Source organism: Aedes aegypti, chromosome 2 (genome assembly GCF_002204515.2).
Source record: "Aedes aegypti strain LVP_AGWG chromosome 2, AaegL5.0 Primary Assembly, whole genome shotgun sequence".
In the NCBI taxonomy this organism is placed as follows: domain Eukaryota; kingdom Metazoa; phylum Arthropoda; class Insecta; order Diptera; family Culicidae; genus Aedes; species Aedes aegypti.
In genome coordinates this window covers 127,709,938-127,727,381 of record NC_035108.1, presented here as the reverse complement: position 1 = coordinate 127,727,381, position 17,444 = coordinate 127,709,938, and positions in this window count along the sequence as shown.

The following is a 17,444-nucleotide window of genomic DNA, read 5'->3' as shown; positions in this document are numbered from 1 at the left end:
TGACTAAACAAATTTTGCTATAAATCTGTTGGAAATCAGTCAACAATGTTTTGGAATATTTTAAGAAAGTGTTTAAGCAATGAGTTTGTTCATGCGAAAATACTTTAAAAATGATGCAAAATCATCGAAATGATTTATTACTGGAATAAAAAATAAACTGTAGTCGATTTTTTCAAGCAGGGAATCCTCCAAAAATATGGGAAATCATGATGCAGTAAATATACTGCTTTATGATAAAACATTTAAAACAGCATATTGTTAAGGGTATATCTCAGTAAAGTTTTACCTTAGAAATGAAATATATTCTGTAACAAGTTGTGAACCTCTAACTCAGGCCTGCCAAACGTACGGCTCGCGGGCCGCGTCCGGCCCCCGACCCCATTTTGTACGGCCCGCGGAGGGTTCGAAGATTCTTCTTCTTATATTTGGCCCGTTGGCCAACCCGAAGTCAAAAAGAACATACCAAGACTAATCATTTTAGTTTCTAGCTTACATTTTAGCTCAGTAATTAGTTATATAGTTTATTTTTTGAATGATTTGAGTTCTTAACTTTAGAGTCTGGGCATTTTGCAGCTAGATTTAAGCACTGCCGATTGCAGTTTTTGTAAAGGTTATTTTTTTATCTTTATTAACGAGACTTTTAGCCCTGGGCTAGTTCATCTCGGAGGTTAAAATTGTTCTACTTATAAATCTGACATGAGATAATGATTTGAGGTTGATTAAACACAAATATCAGATTAACATTATTGGGATTACAACACAAATGTTTCTACCGTGCCTTCTTTCAACATTAAATGAATATTTTATTCCATAAAATCCTAGGCAATTTTATTCCATAAAATCCTAGGCATTATTCTCACAGGGTTTTGAATTTCTGGAGTAGATCTTCCAAAAAATGCTGGAATAGTTTATTTCATAATTTTGAAAGAGGCTTTCACGATATCTAGCAGGATGTTTCATTTGTTTTTCGGTTTTTCCAAATGAAATTTGCTTGATTCACTGATTTTTGTCATATTTCTTGACCTTCGTTAACTAACTTTTGTCACACTTCTAAGATTTATTTTTGGGATCCTGACCATAGATTTTTTTTTTCGCTGAAACTGTGTTTATTTTATGAGAACATTACGAGTGATAAAAAATTTCGGAACTTAAGACGAAAATACATCGAGGCCAAACCTCGAATTTTCAACGGCACAAATATAGGGAACTAAACAACCATTCGAAGTGAAAATTTGGTCAAATTGTCATCTGCTGGTGGTGACCAGTCGATAAAAAATGTGGCCCACGTCATAATTTTTTTCCTGCGATTTGGCCCGCGGTTCAAAAAGGTTGGGCAGGCCTGCTCTAACTAGTGAGACACTACCACGCTAGTACATATGCGGTACTCATTTATTTGGCCGTCAAGTCATCGCAGCAAATCCGCAATGTTTAGTATAAGGGAAGCAGAGGCGACAAGTGGTTGCATGCAGCAGTGAGTAAGTCTCTGAAATCAATATTGGGCAAACGTTGCCACTTACCCGCGCAATGCATTAGTGGATGCTCAGAAGAGAAGAACACGCGAGTGGATCCTCCCACCCATCGGTGAGCGATATACAGTCACCCACGCTTTGCCCCAATAGAACATGTGGTGTCACTATGTTGTTGAGTAGCATTGTTTGACAGTGGTTAAAGAGACATGAGGGTGTTGTATTGTCACGGACTTATCACAGGGTGGAAAATCTGTCTCTGTTCTGGAAAAGTAGGGGAGAATCCACCAACGATACAAAATGACCAAAAATGAAAAATCCTCATTTATATATAAATATAAACTATAATGTATTCCGTTACTCTTTCTGTATCAGATTCCGCAAATTCAATATTCTGATTTCAAACATGTTTTATAATAACTGTTGAGTCAATTCATGTTTTTTAAATTACAATGTGGCTAGAAGTGGGGGCCTTCCTTAGCCAAGTGGTTAGAGTCCACAGCTACAAAGCACAGCCTTGCTAAAGGTGTCTGGGTTCGATTCCCGGTCGGTCCAAGAACTTTTCGTAATGGATATTTCCTTGACCCTGGGCATAGAATATAATCGTACCTGCCACACAACATATAAATGCGAAAATGGCAACTTTGGCAAAGAAAGCTCTCAGTTAATAGGGCTTGTTCACAAATTTCATAACGCTGAAGGGGGTGGGTGGGTGTTCTGTTGGTGTTACGGCCCATACAAAATTTGTAGAATATTCATACATAAAGTGTTACGAGGGGGTGGGTGGATGTCAAAAATTGCCATTTTTAGCGTTATGAAATATTTGAATGAACCCATAACTGTGGAAGAGCTCATAAGAACACGTGTTACTTACTAAGCTGAGAAGCAGGCTCTGTCCCAGTGAGGACGTTAATGCCAAGAAGAAGAAGAAGCTAGAAGTGACGATCCTTTTTAATGGGTAGTAGAGTGATCAAAGTATTTTGGACAGACCGTTACGCGAATATAATTTGGCCATTTACGGCAAAATCAAATGGAAGTGGCCAAATTATATACGTGTAACGCACTGTCCAAAATACATAAAACACCCTATCTAAATCATAAAAACAGCTTAGTGCTAAATTTTGAAGAATTAGTTCAACAAAAAATAAACTTCGATGATGAACACAACAAAATTGTCATATCTTGTAACTTTTTTATATATGAACACAGCCAGGTCTTTGAGAGATTCTTTAGTTTAAACTTTTTATTTGAGCGTGAAAAAGTTTCTGATAGCGTACATGTTCCAAAATTTACCAATATCAATGCAAGAAAATTCAAAAAATGAGATTTGTTCTTATCTACCTATAATACGCGTATCCCATACCTAATTATTGTCCCTTCCAATACAATGGCAAAGACCATAACAGGTTCGTTACCGTGTGAGCCTTTAGTTTTAAGTCTGTTTTATAACGTTTTATGAAAAGATAAAGAGGTGTTGTGCCTCTTTGAGAAAGATTTCTGAAAAGAAATCACTTAAAGGAGTTTTTTCCTCTTTCAAATTTTTTTATTAACCCGTATAGGCCTGAGTGAAAGAAAAATTACTAAAACTCTCACCGCTCAGCGAATACTTAACGGATTTCAATTATTTTGATGTTAACTACGTCTTACGGCAATATACTGGGTGTCAATTGAAAATCTAAAATATTGCGACCGTCACGAAATTATGTAAGATTTTGAATACTATTAACTCAGTCATTTATCGGTAGGTTTTCAATATTTTCCCACCAATTGGTCGGAAATTTATACAACATTTTACTCAAATGGAGAAAACTTTTGAATTTTGACGATAGACTATCGAAAATTGGGAAAATGTCGACCCCTTTCTTACGCAACCAAACCCACGATTCTTTTGGGTTGGCAAGTGCACTACAAAAGCAGACCGATTTCTGCTTCTTTGCGCATTCTTCTTTTGACGTTAACTGCGTCTTACGGCAATATACTGGGCGTCAATAGGGTCCTAAGGCCCTGTCCCAATTTTAGTGTCAAACGCTTAAGTTTAAGCCACAAACACATGTTTACTCAATTTTTTAATGTTTTCTGTTTGTTTAAATCCACAAAACATTTTTTATATATTTTATTAGATTTTGTCACACCCCTTGGCTTAAACTCAAATTTTGGGTGTATTTTGTTTTCCGTGTCCCTTCCGAAAAGTCATATAGGAACAACCCCAGTGAAAAAACTATAACCCCTGTGGTGTTTTTGTCGACTGAGCGAACGTCAAACATGATCAAAAGTGTTATGGTTCATTTATGGACCCAATTTTTAAATTAAAGTTTAAATATGATATAGCCGTTTTTTGAGCGGGAAAACTTGCTAAAGTAGTTACAGTAACATGCTCTTTCGTGTTATTAAATAAAAACAAGATTTCATTCAACATTTTAGGACCCTATTGAAAATCTAAAATGTTGCGACCGTCATGATATGATGTTAGATTTCGAACTATAGGAAGGCTGCAATAGGGTCCTAAAGCCCTGTCCCAATTTTAGTGCCAAACGCTTAAGTTTAGGCCAAAAACACATGTTTACTCAATTTTATAATGTTTTCTGTTGGTTTAAGCCCAAAAACATTTTTTTTAGATTTTGTCACATCCTTTGGCTTGAACTCAAATTTTGGGTGTATTTTGTTTTCCGTGTCCCTTACGAAATGTCAGATAGGAACAACCCCAGTGGTCGAACTAAAACCCCTGTGGTGTTTTTGTCGACTAAGCGAACGTCAAACATGATCTTAAGTGTCAAGGTTCATTTATGGACCAAATTTTTAAATTCAAGTTTAAACATGATATAGCCATTATTTGAGCGGGAAAAATTGCTAAAGTAGTTACAGTAACATGCTTTTTCGTGTTATTAAATAAAAACAAGATTTCATTAAAAATTTTAGGACCCAATTATGACAATCGACAAAAATTCAAATGTAGAAAATCACTTGGCGTAGTTAACGTCATGCGGTCGTGTCTTGTACACAACCCCCTCTGATTTTTGTCAGTATACTGGTACACATATCTAGTTTCTAAAAGTGGTCATAGGATCTCGGGAATGTTCCTGTGGCCGGAGTTATTGCGGTGGATCACGGTGGTCAGGTAGGGTGACAAGGGTACCGTGCTTCTGTGCCCCTGAAGGTAGGCAAATTTCAAGACACAGATAATTTCCAGAATCGGCTATAATGTGGCCACTATATCAAGGAGTTTTAAGAAAAACGCATCAACGTAAACCTTCTGATATTCGATTAAATTGAATAATTATGTCAACTGCATGTAATTGATCCTACAAATGACAATTTCCGGGTGCCCGGGATGCTTCAAATTTAGGATAAAATGCACAATTTGTATCTCAACATCTGTTGCAAGCTAATGGGACCGCATTTTAGTGAACTATTATGTTCGATCTATACTTTTAGATATTTGAAACAGTTTAGCACCTTACAAATCAAGAGCCGGTTCTTCAGTTCTGTCGCAAGAGTCGTTCGGTGCAGACGAGTTTGGTGCTCGCTCTTCTGATAGCTTTGTTTGCCTTCAGCTTGTGCTGCGTAGGTAGCCGAAATCAAGAACCCTTGATTTTCTTGTTTTAATTATGAATCGTAGTTTACGGCCAACCAGCCGAGTGGAAGTTTAACAACTACCGAAAAGCTAAACATTACATATAATTTGCAATTGGATTAGATGGACAAATTGATGTGAAGATTTGCGAAAAAGTTACACGTCTTCTCAGTGAGAATCGAACTCACGACTCCCCGATCTCTAGTTGGGGCGCGTTAACCACTACGCCATGAGAGGACTCATGAACGCAGAAGTTAACCTGAATTCGATTTCAGCTCAATAATCACGTGGTCCTCTTTCGCAAAGTGCACCTCTTTCGGAAGAATTAGATGCCCATCCAAACACAACGCTTTCTATATATATCCAATGCCTAGCCCGAGAGCGCATTGTTTTTTAGATATAGGAATAGCACACTACACTAGCCAGCAACTGCGCTGGCTGAGGTTTCTATTGTGTGGGCTTCCAATGGGTCGCGACGTTCTCAAACGACCGGTTACGGAACATGAGTCCGTTGCTCGATAAATACTTGTTTTAATTATGAATCGTAGTTTACGGCCAACCAGCCGAGTGGAAGTTTAACAACTACCGAAAAGCTAAACATTACATATAATTTGCAATTGGATTAGATGGACAAATTGATGTGAAGATTTGCGAAAAAGTTACACGTCTTCTCAGTGAGAATCGAACTCACGACTCCCCGATCTCTAGTTGGGGCGCGTTAACCACTACGCCATGAGAGGACTCATGAACGCAGAAGTTAACCTGAATTCGATTTCAGCTCAATAATCACGTGGTCCTCTTTCGCAAAGTGCACCTCTTTCGGAAGAATTAGATGCCCATCCAAACACAACGCTTTCTATATATATCCAATGCCTAGCCCGAGAGCGCATTGTTTTTTAGATATAGGAATAGCACACTACACTAGCCAGCAACTGCGCTGGCTGAGGTTTCTATTGTGTAGTGTGCTATTCCTATATCTAAAAAACAATGCGCTCTCGGGCTAGGCATTGGATATATATAGAAAGCGTTGTGTTTGGATGGGCATCTAATTCTTCCGAAAGAGGTGCACTTTGCGAAAGAGGACCACGTGATTATTGAGCTGAAATCGAATTCAGGTTAACTTCTGCGTTCATGAGTCCTCTCATGGCGTAGTGGTTAACGCGCCCCAACTAGAGATCGGGGAGTCGTGAGTTCGATTCTCACTGAGAAGACGTGTAACTTTTTCGCAAATCTTCACATCAATTTGTCCATCTAATCCAATTGCAAATTATATGTAATGTTTAGCTTTTCGGTAGTTGTTAAACTTCCACTCGGCTGGTTGGCCGTAAACTACGATTCATAATTAAAACAAGTATTTATCGAGCAACGGACTCATGTTCCGTAACCGGTCGTTTGAGAACGTCGCGACCCATTGGAAGCCCACACAATAGAAACCTCAGCCAGCGCAGTTGCTGGCTAGTGTAGTGTGCTATTCCTATATCTAAAAAACAATGCGCTCTCGGGCTAGGCATTGGATATATATAGAAAGCGTTGTGTTTGGATGGGCATCTAATTCTTCCGAAAGAGGTGCACTTTGCGAAAGAGGACCACGTGATTATTGAGCTGAAATCGAATTCAGGTTAACTTCTGCGTTCATGAGTCCTCTCATGGCGTAGTGGTTAACGCGCCCCAACTAGAGATCGGGGAGTCGTGAGTTCGATTCTCACTGAGAAGACGTGTAACTTTTTCGCAAATCTTCACATCAATTTGTCCATCTAATCCAATTGCAAATTATATGTAATGTTTAGCTTTTCGGTAGTTGTTAAACTTCCACTCGGCTGGTTGGCCGTAAACTACGATTCATAATTAAAACAAGTATTTATCGAGCAACGGACTCATGTTCCGTAACCGGTCGTTTGAGAACGTCGCGACCCATTGGAAGCCCACACAATAGAAACCTCAGCCAGCGCAGTTGCTGGCTAGTGTAGTGTGCTATTCCTATATCTAAAAAACAATGCGCTCTCGGGCTAGGCATTGGATATATATAGAAAGCGTTGTGTTTGGATGGGCATCTAATTCTTCCGAAAGAGGTGCACTTTGCGAAAGAGGACCACGTGATTATTGAGCTGAAATCGAATTCAGGTTAACTTCTGCGTTCATGAGTCCTCTCATGGCGTAGTGGTTAACGCGCCCCAACTAGAGATCGGGGAGTCGTGAGTTCGATTCTCACTGAGAAGACGTGTAACTTTTTCGCAAATCTTCACATCAATTTGTCCATCTAATCCAATTGCAAATTATATGTAATGTTTAGCTTTTCGGTAGTTGTTACCCTTGATTTTGTTTTGTGCTCGGACGTGCAAATTTGTCGGTCGTTTGTGGTGCATTCTATCAGAATCACACAGAACATCCACTATGAATGTCAGTGAGATGTTTGTTAACACGGTTCAATTCCGTTTCCCAGTTGGTAGTCCACGACCCTCCTGGGTGGAAATCGCCAACTTTCTCAAGCAGTTGGACACGGACGTGTTGCTGATGGAATCAGCATATAAAACTGCATACGATCGGTCGCTGTTTATAAAGTTTGCTTCACTTGAGGCAATGGAAGCTTCGTTGAGAAAAAATGCGGAGCCAAGGAAATTCGCTTATGCAAGTGGTAAATCGGTAGAAGTACGGATGTCGATCGCGGGTACGTCCGTGTTTTTGACCTTCCACCGGAGCTAAAGGACGATCGCTTGACTCTGGTACTGGAAGAGTTCGGAAAGATTGAACGTGTGGTTAGAGAGAAATTTCCCGCGGAACTGGGTCTCGATCACATGTACACTGGAGTACGTGGTGTGTATATGGAGGTTGAAAAAAGTATCCCACCGTCAATTGATGTTGTTGGCCTGAAAGGAAGAGTCTTTTACGAGGAGCTTAAGGATACTTGTTTTTTATGCCAAGCAGAGGGTCACCGGAAGAGCTCTTGCCCTGAGCGTCGAATTCGGAAGAACGATCAGCGAAAAGCACGCCAGGAAAAGTCGGAGGATTGCTCTTATGCTGGTGTTGTTGCGAGAAAGGTCGCCGTGCCAGTTGAGCAGATGTCATTGTATGCGACGGATAATGAAATAATCGAAGTATTAGAAGAGGAGCTCATCGAACAGGATACGAGCGGTTCAGAATCGGAAGAGGAGGAACCCCATCCTATATCGGACGAAACAACAAAATCACAAGGGAGCAGAAGGTGTTTTACGCTCACAGCGGAGAAAGTGGAACTGGCGGCCAAGGCAATTCAAGAGTTAATGGGAAACCCACATGCCAACCAGCGACGAGCTCAATCTGCGGCTTCTCATTCCAGCTCTGGTTCCGGATCAGGTACACGCCCGAAGAAGAAGTGTGCTCGTAAAGCTCTTTATTAAGTACTATTGAGCTTATTGAAATTTTTTGTAACTTTTTGTTAACAATGATGTCGGCTCCGTAAAGTTTTTCATTAAACAAATGAGCCTAATAAATAAATCAATGGTAAAAAAAAAGAGCCGGTTCTTCAGGGCATTAAGTCCGAGTAGCCACATCCAGAACATTCTATACGGTGCAATACTCTTCATTTATAATGTTGAATATCGAATCTTAAAGATTTATGCAAATTAAAATTCTTGCCATTGGAAATAAATTAAGATAACTTGACATGTCCCAAAAAACGCCTTTTTCTACCAGACTTGCCCACCGCAATAACTCCGGCTACAGGAGTATTCCCGAGTTCGTCCGACCACTTTTAGAAACTAGAAATGTGGGCCAGTAGGGTACAGAGCTACTTGGGCACTTCCATGATTCACTTTGGCATAGGGGGTTTTTCTCTACCGAATGATCTGAAACTTTGCAACAAGAAGCACTTCAGTACGACGCATATTGTGGCAAAATATGAGGTCAGTAGCTTTCAAAAAAGCCCACTGCCGAAGTGAATCAAAAATACCAAGAATAGGATCCGGCTCTCTATACTGACTTAAAATTATTTGAATCCGTTAAGTATTTGCTGAGTGGTAAGAGTTTTAGTATTTTTGCTTTCACTCAGTCCTATAACCTAGTAACAACTGGAGAAATCGGTAGAAGAATAATTGAAAAGCTTTGGAAAAATTCCTATGGTAGTCTGTGGGAAAAATTAAGAGCAATCCCTGTGGAAATTGCTGGTGGCAGTAGCGTTGAATTCCATGGAGCAAATTTTGTAGAAATTAGTTTAAGCATCCCTTCAAAATTCTCTGGAATTATTTTTGTACGAAATCCATGGAGAATTAGGTTAAAACAAAAATCAGAAGGGGTTTCTGGAGAAGTCTGTAAGCATTACAAAAGAAACCTGTGGAGAAATTACCAGATACATTCATCAAAAAAAGACTTTTTAGGGATTTGTATTAAAACAGTGAACAAGCCTCCAAAACGAGATCTGCTCATCATCATCAGTCAGGCTAAGGCCTGGGTGGCCTCTGCTGTACGTAGGAGACGTCTCCATTCGACTCGGTCCATGGCTGCCTGTCGCCAGCCACGCATTCTGCGAAGGGTCCGCAGATCGTCCTCAACTTGATCGACCCATCTTGCTCGCTGCGCACCACGTCGTCTTGTGCCGGTCGGATTGTTTTCGAGAACCATTGTCACCGGGTTGGTATCCGACATTCTGGTGACATGCCCGGCCCACCGCAGCCTCCCAATTTTTGCGAAGTGGACAATGGTTGGTTCTCCCAGCAGCTGGTGCAATTCATGGTTCATCCGCCTTCTCCACGTTCCGTCTTCCATCTGTACTCCGCCGTAGATGGTCCGTAACAACTTCCGTTCGAAAACACCAAGGGCGCGTTGATTTTCTGCACGTAGGGTCCATGTTTCGTGCCCATAGAGGAGTACCGGTCTAATCAGCGTCTTGTAGATGGTCAACTTCGTGCGATGGCGAACTTTGCTCGATCGGAGCGTTCTGCGGAGTCCAAAGTAGGCACGATTTCCAGCAACGATGCGTCTCTGGATTTCTCTGCTGGTGTCGTTGTTGGCGGTCACCAGTGAGCCCAAGTACACGAATTCTTCGACAACCTCGATTTCATCACCGTCAATATGAACTCGAGGTGGGGGGCGTGCCGTGTCTTCTCTTGAGTCCCTCGCCATCATGTACTTCGTCTTTGACACATTGATGTTCAGTCCAATTCGCCTAGCTTCAGCCCTTAGTCGGATGTACGCGTCCGCCATCGTCTAAAAGTTGCGTGCAACAATATCAATGTCGTCGGCGAAACCAAGTAACTGAACGGACTTTCTGAAAATCGTGCCACTCGTGTCTATCCCCGCTCTTCTTAACACACCCTCTAAAGCAATGTTGAACAGTAAACACGAAAGGCCATCACCTTGCCGTAACCCTCTGCAAGATTCGAAGAGACTCGAGAGTGTCCCTGATACTCGGACTACGCACATCACTCGCTCCATCGTCGCCTTGATCAATCTTATCAGTTTGTCCGGAAACCGTATTCGTACATAATCTGCCATAGCTGTTCTCGATCGATTGTATCATAGGCCGATTTAAAATCGATGAATAAATGATGTGTGGGTACACCCCAACCTCTTTTTACGACCGTTATCGGGGGGTCGTAAAAAAAATCGGTCGTAAAAAAATCAGAATTATAATTATGTTTTTGAAAAATGCAACGTCTAGGTGCGGAAATACTGATTCGACATATTCGGCAAAATTAAAGCATGGGTTGAGAACTTTCCAAAATGGCCGTTCAAGTTTTCATATTTTGGTAATAGATGGCAACACTGCTCGATTGTTATCAAAAGAGCCAATTTTATGGGGGTGTGATATGCAAATACCAAAAAATTTTAAAGATAACGATACCGAATGTTCACCAAAGTTGAAGCCAGTGTTGCGTGCCATACAGTCGGCCGAATCACAAATGTTCATGTGGCTGGCAACACTGTTTAAGAAGAATAAAGAAAAGATCAAAAGCATCAAACTTGAGCGGAACAGAAAATTATAATGCTTAGCAACATAGCAATACTCTTCAACAGTAATCCAGTTTTTCATGAAGGGTTCAAAATTTTTTTCGTAGCTGGCAACACTGCTTAAGTGAAAATGCGCCACCAGGCAGTACAAGTGTGCATGCAACTATTGTTTTGCGGATATCTCAGGATCCTGACCACTTAGAAAGATTGCGTCTTCGGCAAAGTTGTTCAGTAGCTCAAGGACTATCATTATTCAAGCCAAGAGATTCGAGATTTTGCCACCAGGCGGCGCTAGTGAGCATATATTTTTTGTTTTCCAGATAGCTCAGGATCCTGGCCACTTAGAAAGATGACGTCTTCGGCAAAGTTGTTCAGTAGCTCAAGGACTATCATTATAAAACCTATGAGATTCGAGATTTTGCCACCAGGCAGCGCTAGTGAGCATGAAATTTTGTTTTGCGGATATCTCAGGATCCTGGCCACTTAGAAAGATGGCGCCTTCGGCAAAGTTGTTAAGTAGCTCAAGCGCTATCATTATTCTAGCCAAGAGATTCGAGATTTTGCCACCAGGCGGCGCTAGTGAGCATAGAATGTTTGTTTTGCGGATAGCTCAGGATCCTGACCACTTAGAAAGATGGCGCCTTCGGCAAAATTGTTCAGTAGCTCAAGCGCTATCATTATAAACGCTATGAGGTTCAAAATTTTGCCACCAGGCGGCGCTAGTGAGCATGAAACTTTTGTTTGCGGATATCTCAAGATCCTGGCCACTTAGAAAGATGGCGCATTCGGCAAAGTTGTTCAGTAGCTCAAGCGCTATCATTTTCAAAGTTATGAGATTCGAAAAGTTGCCACCAGGCGGCGCTAGTGAGAATAGAATGTTTGTTTTGCGGATAGCTCAGGATCCTGACCACTTAGAAAGATGGCGCCTTCACCAAAGTTGTTCAGTAGCCCAAGCGCTATCATTATAAAAGTTATGAGATTCGAAATTTTGCCACCAGGCGGCGCTAGTGAGCATAGATTTTTTGTTTTCCGGATAGCTCAGGATCCTGACCACTTAGAATGATGGCGTCTTCGGCAAAGTTATTCAGTAGCTCAAGGACTATCATTATTCTAGTCAAGAGATTCGAGATTTTGCCACCAGGCTTTTGAGCATATAATTTTTGTTTTCCCGATAGCTCAGGATCCTGACCACTTAGAAAGATGGCGTCTTCGACAAAGTTGTTCAGTAGCTCAAGCGCTATCATTAAAAAAGTTATGAGATTCGAAATTTTGCCACCAGGCGGCGCTAGTGAGCATGAAACTTTTGTTTTGCGGATATCTCAGGATCCTGGCCACTTAGAAAGATGGCGCCTTCGGCAAAGTTGTTGATAAGCTCAACTTTGACGCAATGTCTATGTAGTCAGGATTCTGATATATTCGCAAAACAAAAGTTTCATGCTCACTAGCGCCGCCTGGTGGCAAAATTTTGAATCTCAATACTTTTATAATAATAGCACTTGAGCTACTGAACATCTTTGCCGAAGGCGCCATCTCTAAGTGGCCAGGATACTGAACTATCCACAAAACAAAAGTTTTATGCGCACTAGCGCCATCTGGTGGTAAAATTTTAAATCTCATAGCTTTAATAATGATAGTCCTTGAGCTACTGAACAACTTTGCAGAAGACGCCATCTTTCTAATTGGTCAGGATGCTGAGCTCTCCGGAAAACAAAAATTCTATGCTCACTAGCGCAGCCTGGTGGCAAAATCTCGAATCTCTTGGCTAGAATAATGATAGTCCTTGAGCTACTGAACAACTTTGCCGAAGACGCCATCTTTCTAAGTGGCCAGGATCCTGAGCTATCCGCAAAACAAAAATTCATGCTCACTAGCGCTGCCTGGTGGCAAAATCTCGAATCTCATAGGTTTTATAATGATAGTCCTTGAGCTACTGAACAACTTTGCCGCAGACGCCATCTTTCTAAGTGGCCAGGATCCTGAGCTATCTGGAAAACAAAAAATATATGCTCACTAGCGCCGCCTGGTGGCAAAATCCCGAATCTCTTGGCTTGAATAATGATAGTCCTTGAGCTACTGAACAACTTTGCCGAAGACGCAATCTTTCTAAGTGGTCAGGATCCTGAGATATCCGCAAAACAATAGACACTTGTACTGCATGGTGGCGCAATTTCACATAAGCAGTGTTGCCAGCTACGAAAAAAAATTTGAACCCTTCATGAAAAACTGGATTACTGTTGAAGAGTATTGCTATGTTGCTAAGCATTATAATTTTCTGTTCCGCTCAAGTTTGATGCTTTTGATCTTTTCTTTATTCTTCTAAAACAGTGTTGCCAGCCACATGAACATTTGTGATTCGGCCGACTGTATGGCACGCAACACTGCCTTCAACTTTGGTGAACATTCGGTATCGTTATCTTTAAAATTTTTTGGTATTTGCATATCACACCCCCATAAAATTGGCTCTTTTGATAACAATCGAGCAGTGTTGCCATCTATTACCAAAATATGAAAACTTGAACGGCCATTTTGGAAAGTTCTCACCCCGTGCTTTAATTTTGCCGAATATGTCGAATCAGTATTTCCGCATCTAGACGTTGCATTTTTCAAAAACATAATTATAATTCTGATTTTTTTTACGACCGATTTTTTTTACGACCCCCCGATAACGGTCGTAAAAAGAGGTTGGGGTATACTGAACAACTTTGTCGAAGACGCCATCTTTCTAAGTGGCCAGGATCCTGAGATACAAAAAATTTAATGCTCACTAGCGCCGCCTGGTGGCAAAATCTCGAATCTCTTGGCTAGAATAATGATAGTCCTTGAGCTACTGAACAACTTTGCCGAAGACGCCATCTTTCTAAGTGGCCAGGATCCTGAGCTATCCGCAAAACATAAATTTTATGCTCACTAGCGCTGCCTGATGGCAAAATTTCGAATATCATAACTTTTATAATGATAGCGCTTAAGTTATTGAACAACTTTGCCGAAGGCGCCATCTTTATAAGTGGCCAGGATCTTGAGATATCCGCAAAACAAAAGTTTCATGCTCACTATCGCCGCCTGGTGGCAAAATTTTGACCTTCATAGCGTTTATAATGATAGTCCTTGAGCTACTGAACAACTTTGCCGAAGACGCCATCTCTCTAAGTGGTCAGGATCCTGAGCTATCCGCAAAACAAAAGGTCTATGCTCACTAGCGCCGCCTAGTGGCAAAATTCCGCAATTGGGTCCTAAAATGTTTAATGAAATCTTGTTTTCATTTAATGACACGAAAGAGCATGTTACTGCAACTATTTTAACAATTTTTCCCGCTCAAATAACGGCTACATCATATTTAAACTTTAATTTTAAAATTGGGTCCATGAATGAACCTTGACATTTTTGATCATGTTTGACGTACGCTTAATCGACAAAAACACCACAGGGCATTTAGTTTTAACACTGGGGTTGTTCCTATCTGACATTTCGGAAGGGACACGGAAAGCAAAATACACCCAAAATATGAGTTTAAGCTAAGGAGTGTGACAAAATCTAAAAAAATGTTTTTTGAACTTAAACAAAAGAAAAACATTAAAAAATTGAGTAAACATGTGTTTTTAGCCTAAACTTAAGCGTTTGGCATTAAAATTGGGACAGGCCTTTAGGACCCTATTGAATGACCACCATATGTTAGCCCTTGAACTACTGAACAATTTTGCTGAACATCATGATCCTCTGTTTTGAATACTTTTTAAGATAATGATCATTTATAAAAACGGTCGTTAATCTGAATTTCGGTCGTAAAAAAGTGGTCGGAAAAAGAACCGTCGGTAAAAAAATGGTCGTAAAAAGAGGTTGGAGTGTACATTGTATTCGCGGTATTTCTGCAGCACCTGGCGGATGGCGAATATCTGGTCCGTTGTTGCTCGTTCGCCCATAAATCCTGCCTGATATTGTCCAACGAATTCTCTAGCAATTGGTGATAGACGGCGGCATAGAATTTGGGAGAGTACCTTGTAGGCGGCGCTCAAAATTGTGATCGCACGATAATTGGCGCAATCCAACTTGTCGCCCTTTTTGTAGATGGGACACACGACACCTTGGCAATACTTCCTCCTCCCAAATCTTGGAAATAACCCAGTGCAGCGCTCTTGCCAGTGCATCACCACCGTATTTTAGCAACTCGCTCGGAAGTTGGTCCACTCCAGCGGCTTTGTTGTTTTTCAACCGTCTAATCTCCGTTTCTACCTCTTGGAGATCTAGAGGCGGAAGTCTTTCGTCATCCGCGCGTGCTCCCAAAGTTATTCCGTGCCACCTCCGCTACTGGCCATATCACCATTAAGGTGCTCGTCGTAGTGCTGCCGCCACCTTTCGACCATCTCACGTTCGTTCGTGAGAAGATTTCCGTCACAGTCTCTGCACATGTCGGCTTGTGGCACAAAGCCTTTGCGCGAACGGTTAAGCTTCTCGTAGAACTTCCGAGTGTCTTTAGCGCGGAATAGCTCTTCCATCGCTTCGCGATCTCGTTCTTCTTGATGGCGCTTGTTTCTTCGGAAGATCGAGTTTTGTCTGTTCCGCGCCTGTTTATACCGTGCCTCGTTCGCTCTCGTGCGGTGTTGCAGCATTCTCGCCCATGCTGCATTCTTCTCCTTCAACTGCTCGCATTCGCCGTCGTACCAGTCGTTTCTCTGATTCGGGGCCGCTGGACCTAGTGCTGCTGTTGCGGTGCTACCTATGGCGGATCTTATGTGCCTCCAGCCATCTTCAAGAGTGGCGGCGCCAAGCTGCTCTTCCGTTGGTAGGGCCACTTCTGAGTCCCGTAGCCGCTCGATGTTAAGCCGCGGCGTTTGGCTTCGACGCGAGTTGTTCCCCGTCGAAAGTTTTGAGCGCATACATACAGCAACTAGGTAGTGATCCGAATCTATATTCGCACTATGGTATGTGCGAACATTGGTAATGTCAGAAAAGAATTTTCCGTCGATTAGAACGTGGTCGATTTGGTTCTCGGTTAGGTTATCGGGAGATCTCCAGGTGGTCTTATGGATATCTTTGCGGGGGAAGAAGGTGCTTCGGACTACCATACCACGAGAGGCTGCAAAGTTGACGCATCGTTGGCCGTTGTCGTTAAATACGGCGTGCAGACTGTACCGCCCGATCACTGGTCTGTACATCTCCTCTCGCCCTACCTGTGCGTTCGTGTCGCCAACAACGAGTTTCACGTCACGTGGAGAGCATCCGTCATAAATCTGCTCCAGCTGCGCGTAAAACGTCTCCTTCTCGTCCTCGGGTCTCCCTTCGTGTGGACAGTGTACGTTGATGATGCTGTAGTTGAAGAAACGGCCTTTTATCCTTATCTTGCACATCCTTGCATTGATCGGCTGCCACCCGATAACGCGTTGTCGCATCTTGCCCAACACTATGAAGCCAGTTCCTAGCTCATTTATGGTGCCACAGCTTTGCTAGAAGGTAGCCGCTCGATGCCCGCTTTTCCACACCTTATGTCCAGTCCAACAAAGTTCCTGCAGCGCTACGATATTGAAGTTACGGGGATGTAGTTCGTCATAGATTATCCTGTCGCAACCTGCGAAACCAAGTGACTTGCAGTTCCATGTTCCAAGTTTCCAATCGTAATCCTTATTTCGTCGCGTGGGTCTTTGCCGATTGTTCCGGGTCGTATTATCTCCTATGTTATTCGCAATAAGGTTTTTTACGGGTGGCTTATTGGGCCTACGCTAACACTCCTGTCTCGCCGGAGCGCCATCGTGCCAGCTCTGTTTAACGTCCCAACTAACACTAGGACGATCGCGTTGATGGGGCTACCACCTTGGATTTAGCTGTGCGCGATTCAGCATTTCTTACTCAGCCGCTGGATACCAGAACAGACGTTGTTTGAGCCGCACCTCCTGGTGAACAGACGCTCGAGACGTACCTCCTCAATCTAGCTGATGTCAGAAGGACAGCAGTGCCCAGGCTGCACTACCAGCTAAGTACGCAACCCTTAGCTGGCGGTCTTTGTCATCGTTTGACCCGTGGAAGCGTGAGGTAGGAACTTGTGAGGACCAGAGCTGTGTTGAACGCTCCTTCCTAGTTGTCGACTCACCGTTTTGCAGATCTGCTACCACTCAGCCCTGATTAACCTTGTAGAACTAAGGTTCAAAGCTCAAAGGTTTTTGAATAACCCTAAACAGTTTCTGTACTCAAAACTTGGTGCAGATTAGTCTGAAGATCTGATAGTCTATACACCAACTTTTTTAATAGATAACTAATATAGGACAGTCGTAGAACTTGAAACTTACATTTTCTTGTGATCATATGGCTAGTTTCATTAACCTAAACAGAAATAAAGCTTCGAAAAGTTACTAATATTTGAAATGTGTTTACTAAAGTGTACAACAAGCTACCTACCTTGGTACCTTGATGGCTACAGCGTAGCGTTACGACATTGCCGGGCGTAAATATTGAAGAGCTTCGTCAATCTTGGGCGATACATCTCCTGTTCCCCGAAC